Source organism: Eublepharis macularius, chromosome 2, assembly GCF_028583425.1.
Source record: "Eublepharis macularius isolate TG4126 chromosome 2, MPM_Emac_v1.0, whole genome shotgun sequence".
NCBI classification, from domain to species: Eukaryota; Metazoa; Chordata; class Lepidosauria; order Squamata; family Eublepharidae; genus Eublepharis; species Eublepharis macularius.
The window spans coordinates 97328105-97352036 of record NC_072791.1 but is presented as its reverse complement, the minus strand read 5'-3'; positions in this window follow the sequence as shown (position 1 = coordinate 97352036).

The window sequence follows — 23932 nt, the reverse complement described above, 5'->3', positions numbered from 1 at the left end:
AATTCTCTCTGAGCAGCTGCAGCCGCAGTGCTCATTTCCTCCCCCCCCCTCAGACTTCTCCTTTTCGTCTTGCTTGGTGCACTGAAATTCCGGATTTTTATCCTCAAAATCCCTTAGTTGATCTTCTGATAATAACTTGAAAGCTTGATCTTTGTGACTGAACCAGATTCCTTCCGGAAATAACCATTTGTACTTTATTCCACGTTCTCTCAGAAGAGCTGCGAACTTTTTATACTTAAAACGTCTTTTCCGAACTAGAAATGGGACGTCTTTCAATATCTTAACTTTATTACCCAAAAAGTCCAAATCCGCATTGTATGAATTATATAGGATAGTGTCCCGGATCCTCTTAGATGAAAAATCAATGATGATCTCGCGAGGCAACTGACGCTTCATTGCATATTTTGAAGTAGCCCGACGGACTTCCAAAATGGCACTTTTTACTTCTTCTTTAGTTGCCCTCGCGGGTGTCGCCAATAGTTCCGAGACCAGACCCCGTAAATCCTCATTTTCCTCCTCTTTCACATTCTGGAGGCGCAAAATTGTCTGTGTTCGTTCCACTTGTAGCCCGATCAGCTGATTCTCCACCAGTTTAAGCTCTTTATTCGTAGCCTTCACGAGTGACGCACTTTCCCGAGCAGACTTCTCTGCCCCCCCCCGCTGCTTCCTTAATGGTTTTCACTTCGCTCTCAATTAAGCCCACCCTTTGATCTGTTTCATTCAGCTTGTCAACAAAGGGTTTTATATCTTCACCAACCACCCTCCGCACTACCTCCTCCAATGACTCTCCCTTTAGGGCAGCCGAAACTGATTTGCCCAGGGCAGGACTTTGTTTTTTTGTTGCCATTTTAGGGGGGGGGGGGAAACCGCCAGCCGGATTCTGAAACTCAGCAAAGGGGAAGAACGAGCCTTCTTAGCTTCAGATCCCACCACTCCTTCACGTACGCTTGTAGTAACAGAAGGGATTCGCTTACTTGCAGGCTCTCGCCTAATTCTGCTCTTTGCCGTTTTCCATGGCCCGGCAGCACTCGAGGCGCCGCGCACGTCCGCCGGCCTCCGTAGGGACAAACGGGCAATTAACCCCCCTCATTGATTCCGGGGGGCTCTTCCCGCAGCGTCCCGGACCCAGCCTCCCTCACTGGGAGTTTTGGGGGCTAATCTTCGCAGATCAGCCGCCCAGACAGGGTGCTCGGGTGCTTCCTCTCGAGCCCGCGAAGAGGAGCGTCCGACATGGCTGAGAAAATGAAACCGAATCCCCCTTTCCCTTTACTGATGGGTCTCTTAAGACTATTTCCATACAGTATAGCCCTCCTATCTGTGTAAAAAGCCCTCTTGAATAATTCCATTTTGCATCATTTGCTGACGATCAGGAGAGTTGAACCTTTTCTAACCTCCTCAAGTAGACCACTCCATAAAGTGGGGGCAGCTATAGAGAATGCACATGAGCAGGCAACTGTTGATTTTGTCCATGTGCAAGGAGGCACCTGCAGAAGGGCTTGTTCAGTTCAATAAAGCTGCCATGGTAGAACATAGGGAGAGAGGCGGTCCCATAGATATGATGTACTAAGGCCATGAAGAGCTTCGTAGATGATATCCAATACCTTGCATTGGGCTCCTTAACTGATGGGTAGCCAATGGAGTGACTGTAGAATGGGAGTGATATTCATGCTCCTTCTAGCTCCTGGTAATAGCCAGGATACAGCGTTCTGCATCAACTGGAGTCTCCAAGTTAACTTAGAGGGAGGCCTATGCCCAGTGCATTACAGTAGTCAAGTCTTGATGTTACCATGGCATAGATCCAGGTGGCCAGATCAGCTAGACTGAGTTTGTGAAAAGCATTTTTTGCAGCTGCCTTAGTTTTCTAGTAGTAGCGCTGGATCCAGTATAACCCCAGGGGGCTCTTAACTGAGTCTGCAAGGGTCAGACAAACTCCATCAAAAGTGGAGAGCACAATGTCTCTGCCTTACCAACCGGCATCACTCCCTTCTTGTCTTCCTGAATTACCTGAAGGTGAGCTGGAATGTTTCCTTAGTTGAGGCTATAAGTTATAACAAGCAGGAATCCTAATAATAGGGCTACCAGTTGTTGCCCATCACAGAAGACTGCCTGCCCTTGCGTGCTTTTGGGCAATTGAGTGAAAGAAGAAAATGGGGAGATGACATCACAGATGTGGCAACATCACTTCTAGTTGTCATGTCCTTGACTCTTGAAAAATTTCCCTAATCTCTATGGTCTCTATAGGGAAATTCTTAAGAGTGCTATTGGTGCAGTGATGTCACTGCATTATGAATGCTGCCTTTCCTCATGCTCCACCCCTCAAAAGCTCCTGGGTATTGCCAGCACAGGACAGGCAATCCTACTTGAATATGATGGAGAGCTAGGCTCCAACCAGCCACTGCAAATTTCACCAATATGTAGCCCATTTCCTGAAATGGAGACGGATATTTCTTGACTTTGGGTCATACTATAAATGGAGTCAAACAGCAGCACTGGCTCCTGAGTGAGAGAGAGACTAGGCCCTAAGCCACAACACTCTGTGCCATAGGCTACAAGATTTACCCTCTGTAGTTCTCTCTGCATGTGAATTCCTTCACATAATGTATAAATTAATAGATTGATTTTACAGGGTTGATATGAGAATACAAAGGGGGGAATATCATGACTGTTGGTTGTTGTGGGTTTTCCGGGCTGTATTGCCGTGGTCTTGGCATTGTAGTTCCTGACGTTTCGCCAGCAGCTGTGGCTGGCATCTTCAGAGGTGTAGCACCAAAAGACAGAGATCTCTCAGTGTCACAGTGTGGAAAAGATGTTGGCAGGTCATTTATATCTACTCAGGAAGGTGGGTTTGGGATGAGTCATCCACCTTCCTGAGTAGATATGAGTCATCCACCTTCCTGAGTAGATATAAATGACCTGCCAACATCTTTTCCACACTGTGACACTGAGAGATCTCTGTCTTTTGGTGCTACACCTCTGAAGATGCCAGCCACAGCTGCTGGCGAAACGTCAGGAACTACAATGCCAAGACCACGGCAATACAGCCTGGAAAACCCACAACAACCATCATTCTCTGGCCGTGAAAGCCTTCGACAATATATCATGACTGTATTTGCATGCTAGAATCTGAATTCACTTAGAAGCATCACATATAGCATCAACCCCAGCCTTTCATTCACATAGAGCCTTTTTAGTAAATTACACTTAATATTGTTTTAATTTTAGAAAATGAAAAGGTCCCAAACCCCTAAGCCTATGTTTTGGATGTGATGAAAGTATATGCCTATTTTAACTTTTAATTGTTTCATATTTCATTTACAGACACATAACTGAAGTGATTGATCCATTTTGTAATGCAAAATATTAAATGTGATTCATTTAATTATGTATTTAGTTATTAATATTTAGTTATTAGTTATTAATATTTAAATCCCTAATTGTTTATGGATGAAATATCATAAACCCCTTCCATGAATCAGTCCAAGGCACTGCCTGACCCAAGACAGAGTTGATGCCAGTGGGCCCTGAGACTGGAAAGTTATCAGAATGTGAGTCAGAGGTGGGTGACTGACTGACCCCTCCATGCCCTGGAGAGACAGAGAGATAATGAGGCTTCCTGAGAAAACTCCCTGCATAATCCTCCACTACCCCCCTCACCCACTTACCCTAATCAAAGCTATTCAGAAATCCTGATAATCTTCCCATCCAGTACTTACCAGGTCATCAAGCAATATTTTCACCTATAGACCATCCGCGATAGTCATAGCAAACCTCTTCCAACTTATCGTCATACTTCTGGACAAACCATTAAGTTATTGTTTTTGAGAGCAAGATGTCAGCATTGCTCCAGAGAACGTTTTGCCCTATAACTGGGCTCCCCAGCCATGTGCTCTCTCTCTCTCTCTCTCTCTCTCTCTCTCTGTGCCTTTGGATCCAAACAGACATCCTCAAGCTTGTTTGGGCCTCTACTCTTCATTGAAACACTAGTCATTTTGCTGCTCTTCTGTGGACCTCTTCCTCTTCGAGGCCAGTAATTATTACCCTTTCCTTAAAACTGCTTTTTCATTTCCTCACTGTTTTTCCTAGTTAGCCTAGTATATGTGCTGTGTGTGATTTTTGTGTTTGCCTGTTATTTTTCTTTAATTAAAAAACCTTTCCTGTTAAACGTCTGAACTTATTTGAAAGTTCTCTGAGGAACAATCCCCGTAGATGTTGGTGGAAAATCCGTTACCTCCCCCCCTCCTGCCTCCTTAATACCAATTCCCCCAAACAATTAAGCAGATCTCCTATTTGGGTAACAGATAGATAGTGATGAATGGCCTCCCTTGTGTGTTCCTCCTTCTTTCAGTTCTTTTAAAAGAACCTATTCCATGTGATGTCTTGCCTTTTGAAGAATTTTTAAGCTAATAAAGTCAACACCCAAAGAAGTCAGTAGATGTAGTCTATTTGTGTCATTATTTTTTTTCTTTTGTGACTCACAACAACAACAACATTAGATTTATATATGCCCTTCAGGACAACTTAACACCCACTCAGAGTGGTTTACAAAGTATGTTGTTATTATTCCCACAATAATCACACTGTGAGGGGTGGGGCTGAGAGAGCTCCAGAAAGCTGTGACTGACCCAAGATCACCCAGCTGGCTTCAAGCAGAGAAGTGGTGAATCAAACCTGGTTCTCCAGATTAGAGTCCCGTGCTCTTACCCACTACACCAAACTGGCCCTCATGAGATTGTATGTATGGGATGGGATCAGAGGAGGGCTGAAGACTTTCTGCAATCCTAAGAAGTGTTGCTCCAGTCTAAGCTCATTGAAATCAATGGGTTTAGATTGGAGTAACTCTTTTTAGGATTGTACTTTAAGTTTCCTCTAGACCCAGATTAATAATAATACAAAATATATTTGTAATTTCATCTGGGAATTGGACAGATGAGCAAATCCATTATGCCTGATCCCCTCCACCTGCAAGCTCAGAAAACTTCAGCCCAGTTTGGTGTAGTGGTTAAGAGTGGCAGGACTCTAATCTGGAGAACTGGGTTTGATTCCCCACTCCTCCACTTGAAGCCAGCTGGATGACCTTGCATCAATCACAGCTTTTCGGAGCTTTCTCAGCCCCACCCGTCTCACAGGGTGATTGTCGTGAGGATAATAATAACACACTTTGTAAACTGCTCTGAGTGGCATTCAGTTGTCCTGAAGAGTGGTATATAAATCGATGATGATGGTGGTGGTGATGCTTCAATCATCAAAACCACAAAGAAGAATCATCCCATTTCTAGTGTGGGGAGGGTATTTGACTTCTCTTCATGGATGTTTCCCATGCCTCCATATAATCTTCACTCCTGGAAGCCTAGTTTCTCAGAAAACAATGAAGTCAATCATACTGGACTGATACCTTAAAAAAGTGAGTAAGAGCCTTGTTTTTCTAATGACAGCCAATTCATAAACTTAAATTATAACATTCAGAAGTCCAGGGCGAATAGTGGTATAAATATGTTCATACCTGACAATCACATCAGTAAAACTGTGTACTAAGTGGATTCTTCACTTTTACTTTTTTTATGGAAATAAAAAGCATATAGTGAAAAAAACATAGTGATGTTTGCATTTTATTCTGCTTTAAAATTATCTGCATTTCCAACACTAAATTGAACACTTTGCCCATTATAGTTTCTCCAGTTTAAAGTACTGTTTTATTTACAAAGCAACTAAGCAATTATAAATTTAGTGGAAACTGGAAAAGTGATCAGGAGAGGAAACCTCAGAAATAATAATAAATTGGTAGGGTGCAGCTGGTAATGGAGTTCCATGGAAAACCATAAGTGTTTTTTCTGGCTCCAGCTCTTACCACACTTTATGCACAGTGTAGGCAAGCAAGAGATTCCAAGATCTAGTTTTGAGAACAAAAAGTATCTTGGGAAGACACCACAAACCAAGGGAATGGATGTATACAAATACAAAGCAATAAACTGCCTAGGAACTATTCTGCTTCATGCATATAATTTTACTTCTGATAATCCAGAAAATAGATTAGTTCATATTTCATGGATGCTTGCTAAACTGGAGGCTCACTACCTTTATACTAGAGAGCTGGTATAGATGATATATTTTTCAGGGGAATCCACAGTGTTTGGATATCTTTTAGGGCCATTAATTATAGAGGCTTCCTTATAAATGGTGCTCACTTTGAGATATATAAACTGATGATATGGTGGTCCCAATTCACTTGGTAAGTTGTACTCAATAGTGTAACCAGATGATGGGGGTCCCGGCAGGGAATACTGATACCCAAGATGACTACAAAAGCTAGACTACCTGACAGATGCTGATTATGTGCACCAAGACTGTGATGGTTGAGAAATATTTCTTTTAAATTAAGAATGCCATCTATGAAGATATTGTAACTTCAGTGGTCTGTCATATGAAATAATGGGGATCTACATGGGATTTACATTATTACTCTACTTGTCAATCAATTTTCCAATGACAACAAAGATCAAGAATTGGTCTGGTGTAGAGATGAGAGTTTCATAGCAGAATCTGGGAGAGCCAGGTTAAAATCCCTACTATGCCATGGAAGCTTGCTGGGTGACTTTAGGCCAGTCACACACAGGGGTGGGCAATCCAACTTTCTGAACTGGCTTTTATAATCAGATTCATGGTGATTCAGCTAAATTCAGCTTTGCCGGTTCAGATGAAAGAATCCTGGATCTGACCCAGGAAGCTGGATCAAAATAGCCAGGTTAATCCGGGTTCAACCTGTGGTCTGGCTGCTTCCCAGGCTTCTCTCACTTTTTTTTACAAGAAGGAAGGGAGAGGAGGGAGGGGGGAGTAAGGCAGGGAGGTGAAGTGAGCGGCCAATCCTTGCAGGAACTCTCCTTGTCTGGCCATTGGGATTTCTGCCTTTTTCAGATAGCCTGCAAGGAGTTTAAAAAGCAGGCTTAGCTCAGAGCAGCCTTCATTTAGTGTGGCCCGGTCGTCTGGAGACTGTGAAGAGACACTGTGTGCTGCTGAGTGCTGCTGTTGCTTATGGCTTGCTCTCTTTGCCTTTGGATTACCCACCACCAGTGGATCTGCTGCCTGCCATTAATACTACTGCACTGCTGTGCCTGCTTCTGCCTGCTGGAGAACAGCAAACAGAAGCAGTTTGTGTTTTTAAAACTGCTTGCTCTCAGTCAGAGTATGCATATCTCCCACTAATTGTATGGTGGTGGCAACCTGATGACCTTCTGGGTGGGGGTGGGAGGATCAATCTCAGGAATGGTCAGACGGGGGGGGGGTCACCAGGCCAGCTAATGCAAGGCTCTGCTTCATGCCAAGGTTCTCAATGAGGCATATATGGCAGCCAACATCACTGATGCCATTGAGAGGCAATTACTGGATTGGGTAGGCAGGGACATCACTATATACATGGTGATGGAGGGTGGTTCATGCATCAAGGCAGCGACAGTGCAAGTTAGCATCAGACACATTTACTGTACAGCCCACAAACTTCACCCCATAGTGAAGGACACTCTGGGTCTTGGTTCTTCTGAGGAACCTGGTCTGGACAGTACGACTTGTGAGCTTCAGTGTCTCATCCTGAGAGGCCAGTGCATCTTGAGTCACTTCTCACACAGTGTGAAAGCAACTCACCAACTGCACCAGAAGCAGGTCCTGACAGGCATGCCAGAGCATTACCTATTCAATGACATTAGCACTTGCTGGAACTCCACTGATATCATGCTCAAGTATTTAGTGGAGCAACAGGCCACCCTGATGATGTGGCTCTCAGAGAGCAACACTTGGAGGGGGAGAATCAGTTCAGCCAAGAGGAGTGGCTGACCATCTCCCATATGTGGAGGCCCTTGGGCCCTTTAAGGACTTCACTGTCACAGTCTTGTCTGACACAGCAACCCTGGCTCTGGACATTCCTCTGGTTCAGATGCTTCAGAGGAATATGGCCTCCTTCCTGGACCCAGACACAGGATGTGCAGCCTTTGTTCCAGTGGTGTGTGACCTTGTGATAAGGCTGCAAGAGGGCATCAAGTTCTGCCTCCTACCTCTCACTGAGAAGGAGCTGTACATGTGGGTGGTCATGTTGGACCCACACATCAAGGACAGCATTGCTGAGCAGGCTGAAAGCTCATCAACTTGAGAGATGAGCTCTCTCAGTGACTGCAGGATATGCAGGCTAGAAGAGGCACCTTTCCAGCAGAGAGGATGGAGGGGAAGACTAGCTCTGCTGTTGCCCACACTGCCCCTTGTTGGCAAGTTCCTCCACAGCCACTCCCAACATGCCCCTGGAGATGGAAGTCATCAGGGAGGTACTTGGAACCCCTGGAAACGTGAGGCATGTGGGCTAGGATTCAGCAGAGCCAATAGTCAGGGACTATCTTTCAGAGCCCTGTGAGTTGCTTTCCACTTGTCCTCTCAGCTTTTGGGCCAAGAAAGAAGCTATTGGGCCAAGAACGAAGCAGTCTGGCTGAATCTCTCTCTCTCACGCATAGCTCAGAGGTTCCTCTCATACCCTCTGATGAGAGTGCAGAGTGAGCATGCCATTGCTCATGCAAGCAACATTGTCAGCTCTCAGCACACTTGCCTGCTCACCTGGAGGGTTAACACAAACCAAAATGCACACGCCAATAAAATACACACCCCAATTTGGAACCTCCACTCTACCCCCAAAACACCAGCCCAGCTTGGACCTTCTCACAAATCTGTGCAGAAAATTAAGAAAAGTAGGACCAGAAATGTTGGTCTCTTGCCACTGGAACAGGAAGATTCAGAGAGAGATGTTAAGAAACAGAGAATTTGACTAACCATGTAAGTTCCACAAATAAGCAGAGGCAAACCCACAAAAACACCCAAAATGAAGCTAGAGAATGCTGTTGTGTTATTCTTGTGTGTAACGTTAATTTCTTTTCATTGCAGGAGTGGGAGGAAACAGGGTAGCCAGTGACGATGGGCTGATGCAGCCTGCAGCTCTGTCTCAAGGCTCCTCTGAGCCAGTGAGAGTGACAGTGTAGGCTGCAGAGCAGACTGCAGAGAGAGGAGAACTTGGATTTCCCAGAATCACCCCTCCTTCTCAATTTCTGAGGCCAAGAGGGATCAATTTTACAGCAATATTTGCTTGCCATTACCTTGTGCTTGGTGGTTCTGGTGCTGTGCGGCTGGATACTTGCTTGACTCTGTTCTGTGGTGTTCCCCCACTGTCCCTGGGTTCTGCCTGGTTTCTGTGAGCGATACTGGTTCTGTTGGGCTAAGTTGCAACAGTGCAACTTGCTTCAGTTTGGTTGCAGTGGAATTAGCTGGTTTGACATGATTCTATGGTTTGATGTTGGTCTTCTTGGCTAATTTTGGTTCTGGGGGAGATTCCATTCCTTTGTTTCAGTTTGATTCTTTTTGGCTTTTTCTGGGTTGAGTTTGCATTTGAGAGTGTGCCTTTGGCTAGTTACTGCCTTGCTCCTGTGTGTTTCTTTCTGAGAGCCAGCTTGGAGTTTTCCCCACCACCATGGAGCACAGATTCTGGAGTGACTTCATTGTGGTTCTTTTGGGCTTTCTCTGGGTTGAGCTTGTATTTAGGAGTGTGCCTTTGGCCAGTGACACCATAGGAAACAATAGTGGGTGGCTGGGGCCATCTTGTTCAGGACCCATAGAATTAGACTTCCCACCCACCCTCCCTGAGGTCTAATTTTCCTGAAACTTGGCAGCTCTTTAGTGAACAGTCAAGAGTAGCTTGAACAGTGAAGAGTATGATTGAAAAATACCTCCACCTCCCAGCCACCTGGATATTTCCCCCCATAATGGTCAGAAAAGAATCCAGGATTCTCTAATCTTCTCTAATCCTGCCAAATCAGATTAGAGAATTTTACCCAGATTTCAGGAATACCCTTTTTTTCCCCATCCCTGAAACCTGGATCATATATTTTTTTTGTGCACACCCCTAGTCATACATTTGCAGCCTGATCTATCTTAAAGGGTTATTGGAAGGATAGAATGGATGAGAGAAGAACACTGTAAACTGCTTTGGGTTTCCACTGGGAAGAAAGGTGTGGGTATAAATTAAGTAAAATAAAAATGAAATAAATACCTGTCTCATAGCAGTATCTACAATGATATTGTAATGTTTACAAAAAGTATCTTAAAAATCAAACATCTCATAATGTACATTTCCCTTTTAGTTGAGAAACATAAAGTCATGTTGCCTACAATTCTAAATGGGCAATATTTCAAATGGCTGTAGTTTGTGCAATTGATAGCATTCAGTATAGCAGCAGGCTGGAGTACTGCTGTTGACACATGCTCACAGTTAACTTGCTTGCCCTGGAGTCATTATGGACAGGTCATGCATAATTTAAAATTACCTACAATTTGATTGCATGTGTTGCTTCCGCACCTGTTCAGTCAGCAATCAGTAATAGTCATCATGTTGGTGCAAGCTACAATCTTACTGTATCGAACTATATTTCCCAGGTAGTAATGCAAAACATACAAACTGTTTACAGCACTTGATTAATTCAATTGGCTTTAGAAGTCAGGTAGACAAATTGCACAAGGTAATACCTTAAGGACTGCCTACTCCCATGTGATCCCTGACATGGATAGCTCAGGCAAGCCCAATATCATTTGATTTTGGAAGCTAAGCAAGATTGGCCTTGGTTAGTAATTGGATAGGAGACCTCCAATGAAGACCAGCCTGCAAAAGCAGACAATGGCAAACCACCTCTGTTAGTTATTTGCCATGAAAACTTCACCAGGGCTTGCTATAAATCAGCTATGACTTGATGGCACTCTCCACCACCTCTCCCATATGAATCTACCTGACCACTCCAGCCATCTTCAGAGGCTGTGCTTTGGACTTTCCCACCATTTGAGAATAGACGGGTGGCAACCTGAGAAAGGACCTTCTCAGTAATGGCACTGAAACTTTGGAATTCACTCCCCAGTGAGATTCTTCTGTCTCCCTCTAACATTGTCTTCTGTCTGGCATTCCTTCATTAACTCATAATAGTCCTCCTCTCTGTTTGTGTGTTTGTGTGTTTATGTGTTTATATGTTTTATTTAATTGTTTAAAATATTTTATATGTATATTTGTATTTTAAACTTTTTTAATATTTGAAAAATTCACAGTCTTGGGGCCCTGAATTGGGTGGAAAGGCAGCATAGAAATGTTTTACATAAAGAAATAATAAAATAAATTTTATACTACAGAGAAAAATCATGCAGTTGCACTCTCTTTGAATGATTAAAGGTACTGCTTGCCATATGTGATTAAATTGCAATTTGAGCAAAGGATTGATCAAACATAATTAATTATCAATACAACAACATTATGATAAAAATTATTCTACCCCAGGATTTATGCATTTCATTAAACTAATCTGTATGTATGGTCAAAAATTTACTGTCTGATCTGAACCACACTCAGGTCACTTCTACACGTTGTTAATTAGACGGCCTGCTAATGGAACTTCGGTGGGTTATGTCACTCATTACATACGTCATCATTTCCCATGCATGAGCAGGTCATGATGATCCTGGGTTTTGAGCATTTTTTGTGAAACTTGTTTTGTTCCATTTTCATTTTTGATGCCGCTTTTTTCACGCAATTATCTGCCATATCAATGCATCTGGAGGCTTTTTTTTGCACTTTTGAAGTGCCCTCCCACAAATCTCCAACCTCTCCTCTTGCCATTACCCCTCCCACACAAGCATCTGGCTCACATGCACAATTGTATAAGGCCCCCCCTTTTTAATTTTTTTTAAAAATGGTCCTTACACTATTACGATGCAGTGCTTGCTACATTGGATCACTCAGCAATCAGACTATCAGTTTAGGAACAACATTGAGAACAGAATGCCATTTCTGATTTTATTTTAAAACTAGCATTAAAGCCTGTTGTTTTGGAAAATACAACAGTTCCTAGCAGTGCTTCCCCCCACCCCCATGCCTCTCCCCACAGCATCAGTCAAGAGGAGGATGGGGAAGAGAGCAGGGGCTCTGTCCTCCTCTGATCCCTCGGCCACCGCTTGGCTTGTGCGCAGCCCTTCCAAGGCCCCACGGATGCAGCGGGGAGCACTGCTGTGGGACGTTGGGATGGCCTCACCGCCCCACTGAGCCTTCCCACAGCCTTTGCTGAGCTCTTCTGGGCCTCTGGAGGCCCAAAGGAGGCAGCAGAGAGGCAAACCATTTTGCCCCTCACTCGCTTTTTATGCCTGCATACTGTGCCTCCATGGGGATAAGGAGTGAGTGCCAGGGATATGAAATTGTGTGATTGCGCTACTCTACTGTTCACATATTTATTAAACACTTTTGCATTTAAAACTTTGGGAAGTCAACGGTAGAGAATGGAGTACTACACATGCCCAGTTTCTACAGAATCTGAAAGACAGAACAACGATATAACACAATCCTGCATGCGCTCAAAAAAAAAAAAAAAAAGGAAAGTCGGGTGGGATTGCACCAATGTCATTTGTGATGAGGTGCAGAAAGAACACACTTTCTGTTTTGGGACCTTTTTTTCTTCCAATATGAACACATACAAGAAACTCATGAGGACACTGTGTATGGAAAGTGAGTTATGAAAGCAGGTTGGGAAGATTTGGCTTCAGGACAGAGAAAGCCTGGGAAAAAAGGAACATGTGAAAGCGACCTCATTTGGAAATATTAGAAAGGACAATAAAAAGCAGACAGAAACCTTAAAATACAGTTATTCTGGTGCCTCACTGTCTGATTTTGATTTCCCAGACTCAAGATGCAGGAGATGATGGGGGAGTGAAGGGAGAGAGTGATCCAGAATCAGAAGATGTGTGTCCCAATCAGAATTTTTCTGACTAGCACTTTTGTATTACTTTCCCTGAATTCTGCTATTAGACAGTCTTTCTGGCTCCCTGTTCAAACCTCTGATCTCCCTCTCCATCCAATATGCATGACTGCTAATTTTATTTATTTAATTAATTTATTTGATTTCTATTCCACTCTGCCTGCAAGTGGGCTCAGAGTGGATCACAATATTTTAAAATGTACAATAAATAGAATAAAAATTTGCAGCAATATAAACACATCAATTATAACACAGCCATACACATTTTGCCCTACCCCTCAAACTAAATAACCTGCAGGGTGAGTGGCCAGTCATGTATGTTACAGAACCCAAGGAGGGCATATACTCCTTCCATGGCAGGAGTCCGATACATTATCTTAGGTGGGCCACCCGCCTCAACCACCAAATGCCTGGTAGAACATCGCTGTCTTTCAGGCCCAAAGGAAGGATAACAAGTCCAAATGGGCCTGCATTGACACAGACAGACAGTTCCCCCAGGTTGGGGCCAAGGCCAAGAAAGCCCTGGCCTGGTTGAGGCAAGGCGAACATCCTTGGGGCCGGGAACCACCAGTAGGTGTTTATCTGATAAATGAAGCAGCCTCCAGGGAACATGTGGTGAGAAATGGTCCCACAGATATGCTTGTCCCAGTCCACTAAGGGCTTTAAAGGTTAGAACCAATACTTTGAACCTGATCCAGAATTCAACAGGGAGCCAGTGCACTTGGCACAAAACTGGTGTCATTTGTAACTGGAACAGAGTTCCGGTCAGGATGTGCACTGCTGTATTCTGGACCTTTTGCAGTTTCTGGAGCAGTCTCAAGGGCAGCCCAGCATAAAGCAAGTTACAGTAGTCCAATCTGGAGGTGACCGTTGCATGAATCACCACAAGTCGCTGGTCACGAGGTAGGGAACAAGTTGCCTGGCCTGGTGAAGATGAAAAAATGAAGACCTGGCAACTGCTGTGACCTGGGCCTCCATGACCACACCCAAACTCCTCAGCACTAGAACAGGTGCCAATGGTGCCCCGTCCAGGGTAGGGAGGGGAATCCCAGAACCTGTTAACCCATGCCCCAGATGCAGGATCTCCATCTTCATGTGATTCAGTTTCATTTGGCTCTGTTTTAACCAACCAGTCTCGGCCTCTAAAGCCCTGGTTAAAATATACAGGTTGGAGTCCAGCTGGCCATCCATCAACAGATAAGAGCTGGGTGTCATCAGGTTGAGATTGGCTTTACCCTGGGCATGTAAGAAGTGGCCATGAGAATGATGTAACCCTTCCTGCCTTCCCTCTCATGATCTGCCTAGGTTCATCCTGAACATGGGTCCCTGGTTGCCTGAACCATTATCTGAAACAGCTTGCATACTAGGCTATTCAATGTTTGAGATTTGTCAGTCATATTTTTATTCTGCCCTCCACCATTTTCTCTCCCAACACCTTTAATTTCATGTAAAAACTTTAAGAAGCTGCTTAACCCCCCCCTCGCTATTTGGGGGGGGGGAGATTGCCCATAATGTCATATCATGCCTTTACAAGTATTCCAGTCAAATGCAAGTGTGCATTTAAAAGATATGTGAAGGAACCCCTATATAAAGATCACTTTGTTCCTGCTCTACGCCCCACGTTCCATTGAAATAACCAATAACTGAAAACCAGCTACCTGAGAATGTGTTGGAATGTGAAGGTTGTTGATTCAACCACTAATGCAGAAATCATGGAGGAAAGTCAAAATGATCTCTCTGGTCATGAAGGACAGCAGATGGGAGATGTGGGAAGACCTTCATAAATTGCCAAGGATTGTCTTCTCACGACAGTTTCAAAAACAGGGAAAAGTTGCTTAGATTTGACTTGGAGAGAGTGTGAGACAGCTACTGTTTCAGTTATCTGCTTCATTAAGTTTAGACTATATTTGCGTCTGTTTGCTTTTCTACTTGTGCTTGGAGTGTGTCTATCTGTGCTCTGTTTCACAAGGTCTGGAGTTTATTTGCCTGAGTTTGCTTTCCATTGCCTTTGGACTATGTTTGCTCTGTGCTCTGTTTCATTGAGTCTGGACTTTATGGGCCTGAGTTTCTTCCACAGCTTTTGGGCTGTGTTTGTTTTGCTTTCCAAAGCCTGAGAATGTGGCGGTGCATGGCTTGCTCATTGCCTTGAAGAGTGACTGAGACTGTCTTGTGGTTGGTCTGAGAGAATTCCTATGCACAAGCTGACCCTTTGCCCAATTCTTACGCCATCATTCTCTGAGTTGAGGGCAGCCCAATGGAAAGTTCTCTTGTGCAAGCTTCACTGAAATGAATGGAAGCTCTACAAGGGCATAGTCAATGTTCTGGAAAATGTGTCATTTAATTGTGCTCCAAGCACAAGATGCCTGCATGTTTAGCTGTGTGTGTGGGGTGGGGGGGACAAGATGACTGGATCTACATTCTAGAGGCATGCACAGGCTGCTTGGAAGTATTGTCTTGTGTATTGTTGTACACTGAACAACAAACTTGTCTGAGAGCTGGAGAGGGGGAGAGTAGAAAAGTGGCTCTATTTTCCTCTGTGGGTTTTTTTTTTTACATGCAGTTCTCATATTAATCACACCCCTTGAGTGGTGTTTACAGTGCAAAGCATATTTACCACATGATAGTCTGCATGCTGCTAAGGCAAATTTGTTTGAAAAAAATTCTTTGCTATAGTCTGACAGTTGAGCCACCTGGAGGGAAGCCAGTAACTGTCAAATTATCTTCACACTGAATGTTCCAAAATGTGGGGAGATGAAGCATGCATGCACTTAAAAAAACAAAATAAAATGTGCTCCCAAGATTCAGCTCTAGCAAAATTAGCCAGTGATTGGCTTCTCCTCAACTGGCCAAATGTTCCAAGGGCTGTCCATTTTTCTCTATGACATCTTCAAAACGCAGCAAGCAGAACCTCTGAATGTCTTTCTGTTGTGCTTAGAAATATACTGTGTTTTGTTATTTCTCCTTGGTTCCATCCACTATTGCAAATAATCAGTCTTGAACTGGGGAGGGCAAGCCATCAAAAGACTTTCATTTGTAGGAGACATTCCCCCCACTTCCTGACTTTGCTTCTTGACCTGCACATTTATGCACATGGACAGGACTTGTTCCTAAGGGCTATAACACTTCAAACAATGCAAAAAAGCCTTGATAATTTCACTAGATGTCCTTGTAGTGAAATAACACAATAGTACCAAATTTAATATGGAGTGTTTATTTATTCTAAAGACGTTCTTTGAAATATATACTCACCTTTTCAAAATACAGGCTTTTACAGTAAGCATTCTATATTGATATAAGCAAGAAAAGGAAAGAGGATTTTCGCTTTCCAATCCACTCTCATCCGTGGAAATATTTGAAAAAATCTCTGGATCGGAGTTAGTGGAAATAGATCATTCTAATTTTAACATAAATTGCTCTACAGTTAATAGACCTTAAGTGGTGAGGCTTTGTCATGTATATATAGGCTTTGTCACATATATATGGTACCTTGAACAAGTGCCACTAAATTTATCCCTCAAATAAAACCTTCATAAAACCTTTGCTTAATTTGTAGAAGTTAATTCCGCATTCTTTCAATTTTTTTTCTTGGATCCCATTCAAAGTTAACAAGCTCACTGTCTGTCTTTGTTGGAAACAAATCCTTAATACTGCAGGAATCATTTTATTCTTCCAGTGTTTCTTCTTTTGCATGAGGCTTAGCTCATCCTCCCACTCCAGGCTGGTAGCCAACCGAAGGAAGCTGTGGGGGTGAAATTTTGGCAAAATGTTACCAAAATACTAAAGAATTGCTATGGCAATTGATTAAAGACATTCTATGGCATTTGTTAAACCCACACTTGGATGTGAGTGGGAGCTGGATTTAGTCAATGATTGACATTAAATGTAGCTAGACTACATATAGACATAAAAATGCCATGTATCTAACTCCGTATTATCTGAAAGCAAAAACAGTCATAACTGAAGGTCCATGGATGAACTATAGTTCAATGGCAGAACATCTGTTTGGCATGCAGAATGTCCAAGTTTTGGTCCCTAACATCTCCATTCAAAAGGTAGCAGGTGACATGTAAGACCTTTACTTGAAATCCTGCAGAGCTGTTGCCAGTCAGACTAGACAATTCTGATTTCAATTTACCAATAGCTAGACTCAGTATAAGGTGGTTTATTGTGTATGTGTTTATCTTCTGTGACTTAAAAAAAAATAGCAGCCTTGGGCAGCTGCTTTAAAGATCAGGGAAGGACCATTGGGTCAGATGTTATTTCTTCCCATACCTTTCATCCCATACCTTTCCTCCAGAGATGGGTACGAACCAGAAAAAATGAACCATGTGGTTCGTGGTTAGTCACGTTTTATGAAACACGAACTTTCATGAATCTGCCCATTTTGGTTCGTGAAAGGGGCACTTACGGGCCAGCAAACCACCACTTCCAGGTCAGCAGAAGGTCACTTCCGGGTCAGCAGAAGATCTGCAGGAAGTCCATCCCCTGTTGCCTAGGAAACTGATTGATCAGCGCTAGGCTGTCTGCAGTGATGAACTGAAAAATGAACCAAACGAACCAGCCTAAAGTTCATGGCAGTTCATCAGAAATGGGATCTGATGAACCACTGGTTCACAAACCACGAACCAGCCTGGTTTATCACGAATTTTGGTTCATGTTTCGGTTTGTTCCCATCTCTACTTTCCTCCCATACTTTTTCCTATGATTTAAAATGCCCCTTCAAAAATGTAATTAGCTGAGCATGGGGTATGGCAGAAGGAGAAGTCCAAACATTTGTCCCTTTTTTACCTGGGACTACTAATTAACTTTTTTAACAATGCAGCAGAGCTTAATCACATCATGCCTATTTTTGCCCTGGTTTTTAGTTGGTCCTGGGTTCTAGTTTTATGAGTAATGGAGGGGGAATGCCTGTATCTACTTTTTCTGAACAATGGATACTTCTATAAATGTCTATACTGTCTATCTTAATCATCTAAATGCTTTAGCCTTTCTTGTTAAAAAGGTGCTCTGGCCCTCTGATCATTTTGGTGTCCAGTTTTATGCATTTTCTAGTTCTATTATATTTCTCTACAATGTTCTTTTTAGGAAGGGATGACAAGAACTATTGTTGCCAAGCTGCCTCCATTTTGCTTCATATCCCCACTCCTACCCCATCCTCAGATCAGGTCCAGCATCTCTTCTACTGTCAGCAAGTTTGGTTCATGATCACAACAAAGGGGGGGAAAGCCAACAGAATATGGGAGAACATGAATAATCTCATCATGCTTAATGACGATAATCATAGCAGTTCCAACAAGAAAGGCATCACAGACATTAATAAGTTCTATGAGTCTCAAATGGATCTTACATAATTAACTTCCTGCAAAAGAAAACTGTCACTCACGTTAGCATTTCTTGGTTCACATTAATCTAATCTGAACTGTTTGCATTGCCCACCAAAACACAAGCTCCATGATGTAGCCAAGACTTTGAAATATACCTCTCTCTGGAGACCTCCTCTCTCATTCTTTGTTTGTAAATATTCCCAGGATCCTGGACATCCCTGCTCCTGTGTTTTGACCAATCTAGTCACATACCTATGCATTCCTTGGGCTCCCTCCTCTCTTTCCTTAACTCTGGTCCTAAAATTTGTAGTCAGACTATGGCTCCTACTGACAATGGAAAATCCATTACATCTTTTTGCAGCTCTGTCTCTTACTTTGGATTTTTTTTTCAATTTTTTGTCCAGTTCTTCCTGCTGTTGTCTTCTCTTCAAAAGGCCACTTTAACCAGAGTGGAAGAGGAGGAAAGAACAAAATTGATGACATTTGAACCTGTAATATATTGCTATTTCTCTGTTTCAGAAACAGCAAGTTACATGAGATTCAGCTGTACTGAGTTTTTATCCAAGAAGCCAAGAATTACATTTTGTTTCCTGGGTAGATGAAGTCACATGCAAGAGCAGCCCCTGTAGGCTAGCCAAGGAATCCATGTTTAACTTAACTTTTGGAAGATCAAAATGTTTATTGGTTAAGAATGAAGAAAGGAGGCTCAGGTATGCAAATTAAATGAGTTTCTGAATTCATACATTCTTAAGTAACTTAGTAACAGTCATTCAGCCTCACGTGTTCATCCACCCAATATTTATAGCATTTTAATCTCACCTTTTTTTGGCAAGATCAAGAATCTTTGGTTGTAAGAGAAAGGAAATCATTTGGAAGGTTTTAGATTTTGCAAGCATGATGAAGTATAGCTTCTTATTTCTAATTCTGGAGTATTCTTCTTGTATGGATTTTAAAAAGAATGCTAGAGTTGTTACAACACCATTGTAAAGAAAAAATTTAATGGGATTCAATCATACCTGAATCCCATACCTGCTTACTCAGAAATTCCTCTGAGATGACTGAGAGCCAAGTGAGTGTGCATAAGATATCATTCAAATGCCCAGAGATGAGTAAAAGTGCATAGGATTTCAGTTCTAATAATGCAGGAGTGTAGAACAGAGGGTTTTGAAGAAACATTTAGTCATGGGAATTGTTAAAAACAATTGGGAAGATTGCTCTTTTCCATTTTTTTCTCCCACATTTCTTGCCTTAAAGCCAAAAGCTAATGTACAATAAAACTTTGTTGCTTATGCTATGGAATAGATTGTGACCTAGGAGGGTAAGGGGACAAGGTGGCAACAACATAATTTGTCAAATGTCAAGAGTCTGAGAAATGCAGTTGTGGCATCATCAAAAGCCTCTAGCTTTAGTTGTTTGTTCATCCTAATTGAAAACTCCCACTGACTCTAAGGGGAGCATATTTAGACCAATGCTGGTATGCTATTAAGCAAATCCTACTTTTAGTTTTTAGAAAACCACATCAAGGCACAGAGGCCACAAACCAAGATACTGTGAGTGTTGCCATGTATTTAACAAAAGTTATTCAACAAATGATGAAATTCCTGGGGGGAAGGGGTTGGAGGGTGAAATCCAAACTCACTTGTACCCTTTCTTCTACACTGTGTTAAGGAACATATATAACTAAAAAGTATATGATTTGTTAACAATTATAGCTAAGCATCGGATCTACCTTCTAGCTTCAGGAAAACCATAAATGTAGATATTCAAAGTGGGAAAGAGGAATAACAGCTAAAGGAGGCCTCTATTATTTTTATTCTCTAAACTCACACACTGGGAGCCCTAATACTGTCATTATATTGCCATATGCTGACCTGTCATCTAGATTTAACAAATGTCAGTTTGTATGTTGTCTACAAACAGTTATTCTACATTAGACTTTGTTCTAGACAAGAATCCTTTTGTAAAGACCCCAAAAAATGACGATTTGTTAAAACCCTCCAATTTGGAAATCACAACAAATCGAGATTACTTTCAAAACAGAAAGGCTTCAGTCTAATTTCAGCATGAGAAGAGAGGAGAGATGTAGAAGAATAATGAGGCTTCATTCTTGTTATGACCAAATCAGAGTTTGTGATGTTTGAAAGCAGTCATTTGTATCAGGAAAAGGCCCAACTAAGAGACAATTTTATCATTATACCATAGAGTTCAATTCTACCTCCAAAACAAACATAATCAAACATCATAAGTTACTTCAAAACGTACTCAAGACTTAAATCAGAACTAAAGCTAAATTCAAAAGCAAAAGCAAACATTGATACATAATAATACACCCTAATAATATCCTAATCAATACATCTACTTCTCAATGTGTCCACATCTGTGGTTCATTAAATAAGATTGAAACCATGGACAGACAACACAGATCTCTCTACAAATCTGAAGAAAGTCCTAGGTTTACAGAAAAATATGATACCTAAAAAAAAAGGAAAGCCTCCAAAATAATACAGCTAATGCCTGTAGCTTCGAGAAAGAAATGCCCTCAGTGGCTGTTGCTAGGCAATGATAAGTATTGCCAACTTCAAGTCTTTATTGTTGTTAGTGAAGGGAAGAGAGAGGCAGCAGAGTCCTTTTCAGGGCTGTTTTGGCCTGTAAAGGGAGGACTTATTGGTAGCCATGGGCACAAACAGCATTACGAACAGAAAAAACTCACAAACAGCCCAATCTGCTGTTCGCGAACAAGATGTTTGTGAGGACCCATCCTAAACGAACAGGTGGTCGTTGCAAGCCTCGTTGGTTGCCTTCCGCAGCCGTTTGTCAAGCCAGACAGTCTGGCACCTGCAATCAATCCCCTTGGCAACTGGAGGCAGGGACTGAACTCTGTCTGAACTCCTTCTGGCTTTCCTTCTGGCTTTAACCCTTCAAAGTACTTCCAGCAGAGAATCCCATTTTTGCCACGATGAAGAGAAAATGACAGCCAGGGGATCCCGCCTGCCCGCTGATAGTTTAAAGGGATCTTTAAAGGGCCAGGTAAGTTCATGTTTGTCCATGTTCATTGTTCGTTGCTCATGGATGGCAACGGACAATGAACAGGGTGTTCGGGGGTTTTTCCATTCATGCCCAGGGCTCAGTTCCAGCAGTTCCCCAAAGAGGTCACATGTCAGGTGGCCCTGCCCACCTGACTCTCAGCCATTTGGGGCCCATTTCAGCCTGGATTGGGGCCAAAATGGCCTGGATCGGGCCTCTGACAGGTGGTGAATCACTCTCCTACTCAGCAGTGGCCCGATCCTCACCATTTTGGGCCCCTTTTTGGCCATTTTCAGCCCCTTTTTGCCATTTTGGGCCCAATTTCTGCCCTGAATGGCGAGGATTGGGTCCAAAACAGCCAAGATAGGTGATGTCAGGCAGTGCGGCATATGCAAATCAGTTATGCCAATGACACACTTCCACTGATGGCAAGGGGCATGGCATATGCTAATGAGTTATGCTAATGAGTTCCTCCAGCTCTTTTTCTATGAAATGACCCCTGTTCATACACATGTCTACTTATTGGAGCCAGGCCTGGGCAACTTACTAACACGCAACTTGCATCACTCACCTATTGGGTTTTAGTTAAGGCACATTAACTAAACAAACTGCATGAAGAAAGCTCTCATCCAAGTTAGAGAACCAATAACTATTTATTTATCTAAAGAAATATATTTACATAAGTTTAGTGGAAAGAAAGAACTAGTAACTGATCTAGTAACTGATCTAACTAGCTAGGATGGCTTTAGATTGAAAGTAGGCCATCTCTCTCAGGAGGACACACCATGCTGCCTCTCCTGGTGCTTGCAAGGAAGAAGAGAGAGTTGGGTTGAGAGAAGGGAAGGAAGTTCCCCTGGCAGGAAGGAGACTGATAGCAGCCTATCTATCTAACTGACTCTATGGTTGTTGACTTGCTTCTCTGCTGGCAGTCCTAAAGGCCTGAGCAAGAGACATTGCCAGTCACTTCTTCTAATATCACCCACATCTGGCTGCTTGCTCCTGTTCAACAGCAACCATCCCAAGGAAGCCAGTGTTATGTTGTGGTTAGAGTTTCAGAATAGGATCTGAGATGCCAGCTTTGAATCCCCACTCTGTTGTGGGAGCTCACTGGGTGACCTTAGGACAATCACCCAGTCTCAGCCTAACCTACTTCACAGGGTGGGTGTGAGGATAAAATGGAGGAGAGGAGAATTATGTAAGCTGCTTTGGGTTCCTATAGTCAAGAAATGTGTGGTAAAAATGAAGTTAATAAATATAGTTGAAGACGGGGAGGGAGATTGGTGGGGTGGGAAAGAGAGAAGGAAGCAGGGAAACATGAGGATATGGGCATTGCCAAGAGGAGGGAAAGAGCAAATAATGTGGGGAAGGGGATACAGGGAGAAGAAATTAGGTGCATTTGCAAGTCTGTGCAGGTCCCCATCACACAATGGTGGCTGGGTCTATGCAACTGGGCTTGGCCTTACTGCCAGCATGCAAAACTGGGTCATAGATTTCCCATGAAGTGGCAGCCAAGGGGAGGGAAGAAGGAAAGGTGAAGATGGGGTTAGATAAAGTTAGATTAGATGCTGAGTGGAAAGGAGAGAAGGAAGCTGGGAAGAGAAAGAAGAAATTGAGGGTAAGAGGAAATGAAATGCCCCCCACAAGTCCTGTCAAGTGCTCCCACTTGTACATTATAAAATCTACTGATGTTACAAAATATTTCTAGACACAAAAACAAAAATAGCAAACAAAAAACAAAAATGTCACGGAATTTTTGATGTTTGAAGGTTCTCTGTGCTCCTCGGAAGCTTATATAATACTATAGCAATAAAACTTTAGACCTCTTGTACAGCAAGCATCGGTAGAACCGTATCCGACACTGCATCATATAAGCTAGAACATTTTCACATGGGCTGCAAGCATTATTTTGGGCCACACATAAAAAGATTGGACTAACCGCAAGATCTATGGAGTTTGTGGAGTAGTTTGTTTGAGTTTTCATTATAATCTAGGAATGGGAAATAGCTGTATTGAAAGTTTGTGGAGTAAAAAGGATTGTTATTCACCTTCAGTGAAGATATCTTATCTATGAATCCACCATATCTTTCGTTATCCTTGTCTAATATTTTTTATGTTTCCATGTTGCAGCAATGAGAACCTTCACTACACTGGTTCCCAAGTTGCTTTTAGAACCAATTCAGGATGCTTGCATTTGGGGGGGGGGGCTGCTTTTGGGGCCACTATCATTTGAGTGTCAAATTGTGAAAATGCCTCCTCGGTCATGGCACCAAAAACTGAGTAATTCCCTCCCAGCAATAGCTGTCTGTTCCCATCTACCATTGTTATCTATCGGTGAATAAAGGCTTTTTTGTTTTCTTTGGCATTTCCTTACAGACCCTCCTCATTTATATTTAAATTGTACACACACAGACAAACAGACAGACAGACAGATGGATGAACAAATGGATGGACTAATAAATAATGCCCATGCAATGCCGCTGTCTCAACAAAGTAAGATTTCTTTCAATTTTGTTAATTAATTCATAGGGTCACCATACATTGGAAGCAACTTGATGACACATTTTACCCATTGGTTTGAGCTCTACATATATATATATTTGGTTGAACTTTCTTTATTTAAACTATGAACTATACACCATAACATAATAAAAAAAATAAACATAGAGAATAAGAAAAAACACACAATTCTAAACATGACACACTAACAATACATATATCTATAAAATTAAGAGGAAAAGAAAAAACAAAAAAACCGCTAAATTACACTACAAGTTGAGTTCT